The 2,934-nt window shown below is 34.6% G+C and overlaps 1 pseudogene; it reads left to right on the plus strand.

Annotated features, from left to right (window-relative positions):
• Nucleotides 1–622, plus strand: part of LOC108540333 (chromatin modification-related protein MEAF6-like) — a 4,155-nt pseudogene extending 3,533 nt beyond the window's left edge.
• Nucleotides 623–2,934: the final 2,312 nt, after the last annotated feature.

The following is a 2,934-nucleotide window of genomic DNA, read 5'->3' on the forward strand; positions in this document are numbered from 1 at the left end:
GGAAGGAAGGAAGGAAGGAAGGAAGGAAGGAAGGAAGGAAAGAAAGAGAGAGAGAGAGAGAGAGCCAAGAAGTGGGATGGAAAGTGACACTTCTCCAGACTTCCACAATCAGGAAAATGAGCCCAGCCAGGAGGACCCTGAGGATCTGGATGGATCTGTGCAGGGAATGAAACCTCACAAGGCTGCTTCCTCTACTTCCTCAGGGAGTCACCACAGCAGCCATAAAAAGTGAAAGAATAAAAAACCAGCATAGGATTGATCTGAGGTTAAACAACAAACCATGAGCTGACTGTTAGAAGATACATTAGTGCAGGAGTTTCCAGGTTGTAGAGCCCTGCTTCCCTTCTCTGACCTCACAAAGATAAACATCCTTCACCTGAGTTCGTGGCCATCCACCTCTGCTCTCCCAGACTCAGTGCCTGTGATTTTGAGTAGTTTGTTCTAAATGTGGTGACAAGTCATTTCCATAATACATTGGATCATTTACTTTATGTCATTTTTAGTAATAGAACTGCAGGAAGATCAAGACATATATAATCCCAGCGAGTTGCCAACTATACATTTCTCCCTTCTTAGCATGAATGTCTTCCCCTAAACTGGCTGGTACCAGCTTCATCTGTGATACACATCAAGAAATGTTCTCTGGTTTTGTTTTATGTTGAAAATAGAACACAAATTACATTTCAGATGAAGGCTGTAAATATCTGGCATTTTCTTATATTGCTTTGTGTTTTCTTATTTTTCTCTTGTTTTTATCTTATTTTCTTTGGGGTCTTTTTGTAATGCCTTTGTACAGCTCATACCTTCTTGCTGACATATCTGATCATCTCTTTCATGCAGTTCCCAATATTCATAACTGAAAATAATCTGGTTTATCATAAGTAAAATGGGAAACTTGGCTCTTTGTTTTTTACAAGGGAAGTATTTAGTAATTACCTATCTTAAATCTTTCTGAGTTGGAAGCAGATTCATGTTCAAGGAACAGGGAAAATGGAAAAACATGTTTAAATCAATCATTTTTAAATTGCTATTTTTATTCTTTTGTATAAATAAAATTTCACAGGCTTTGAAAAAAAAAGAAAGCAAAGACCAAAACTGCACCAAGCACTGAAACTGCTAGCACATTGATCTCGAACTTCTAGCCTTTAGAAGAGTGAGAAACAATTTTTTCGAACTTATTTATGTATTTCATCTATTTATTTAAATAGATAATTATACAAAATGATGATTTGAAGTATATATACATAGTGAAATACCCAAATCTAGCTAATTAAAGATGCATTATCTCACATAATCATTTTGTAGTAAGTACACTTAGTATCTACTCTGATATGATGATGTATTTTAAGAATACACCATATCATAATTAACTCTAGTCCCTATGCTGTTTAATAGATCCCTTGAACTTATTCCTTTTATTGAACTATAATTTTGTATCCTTTGACTAACATCTCCCCAACTGCCCCTTCTCCCCACCAACACACAAGAGCTCAGCCTCTGGTAATCACTATTCGACTCTCTATTTCTATGAGATCAACTTTTCAAGATTCCACACATGAGTGAATTGTGAGGTATTTGTCTTCCTATTTCTGACTTATTTCACCTAATATAATGTACCCTAGGTTCACCCATGTTATTTTAAATAGCAGGATTTCCTTCTTATTCATGGCTTAATCGTATTCAATTGTGTATACATATCATACTTTCTTTATCTATTTATGTGCTGGTGGACAATTTAGGCTGATTCCATATCCTTTTGTGTGAATAGTGCTGCAATAAACACTGAAGTGCAGATATCACTTCAACATCTGATTTCATTTCCTTTGGATACATACCCAGTAGTGAGAGAACTGGATTATACAGTAGTTTTATTTTAATTTTTTGAGGAACTCACACACTGCTTTCCATAATGGTGAATAATGTTCCCTTAATTCCACAGTTTCATCAATATTTGTTATTTTTTGTCTTTTTTTAATGCCCATCCTAACAGGTCTCAGATGATATCTCATGGTTTTGATTTGTTTTCCCTGATGATTAGTGATGCTGAATATTTTTGCATATATCTGTTGGTCATTTATATGTATTCTTCTGAGAAATGTCTACTCAGGTTTTTTGCCCATTTTAAAATCAGGTGATTTTTTTTTTCTTGCTATTAAGTTGAGCTCCTTACACACTTTAGACATTAACTTTTATCAGATGTACAGTTTGCAAACATTTTCTTCTGTTCTATAGATTGTCTCTTCACTCTGTTGGCTGCTTCCTTTGCTTTGCAGAATTTTAGTTTGCTATAATCCCATTTGTGTATTTTTGTTTGGGCTGCCTATGCTTTGGAGAACATATCCAAAAAGTCATTTCCCAGACAAATATCCTGGAGCATTTCCCCTACACTTGCTTACATAAAAGCCTTACATTTAAGGCTTTAATTAATTTTGAGTTAATTTTTTAATATGGTGTGAGATAAGGGTCTAATTTCTTTCTTCTGCATATGGATACCCCATTTTCCCAACACCATTTATTAAAGAGACTCAATCTATGAAGGTTGTATTCAGGAAGTAGTATAGATCCCAAAAACAAGTTCATTTTATTTTATTCCATTGGAAAGATGTCAGAAATGGCCCTGAAGATGTTTCACAGAGAGAGCTGCAGATTAACATTTCCCTGTTTGTATACTAAGGTATAAAGTCAGCAACATGCTTCATGAAAAAGAAATCCATGACAAATACTAGGAAAGATTCTATTGCTGTAAACCAGTCTCAGTTGGATAACTCTTTAAAGGGCAATGATAAAGTAACTTCTTTCCATGCTGCTGTTAAATCTCAATTCAGATTTTGTTAAATTTCAATCAAGTTCATTCTTTTTTATTCCTGCTGACTTTCTTATTTGTCTAGTGCTATTTTATTAATGCTATTTTTTCTTGGGAAAGATACAAATTGA

This window comes from Rhinopithecus bieti, unplaced genomic scaffold, assembly GCF_001698545.2.
Source record: "Rhinopithecus bieti isolate Rb0 unplaced genomic scaffold, ASM169854v2 scaffold_17939, whole genome shotgun sequence".
Classification (NCBI taxonomy): Eukaryota; Metazoa; Chordata; class Mammalia; order Primates; family Cercopithecidae; genus Rhinopithecus; species Rhinopithecus bieti.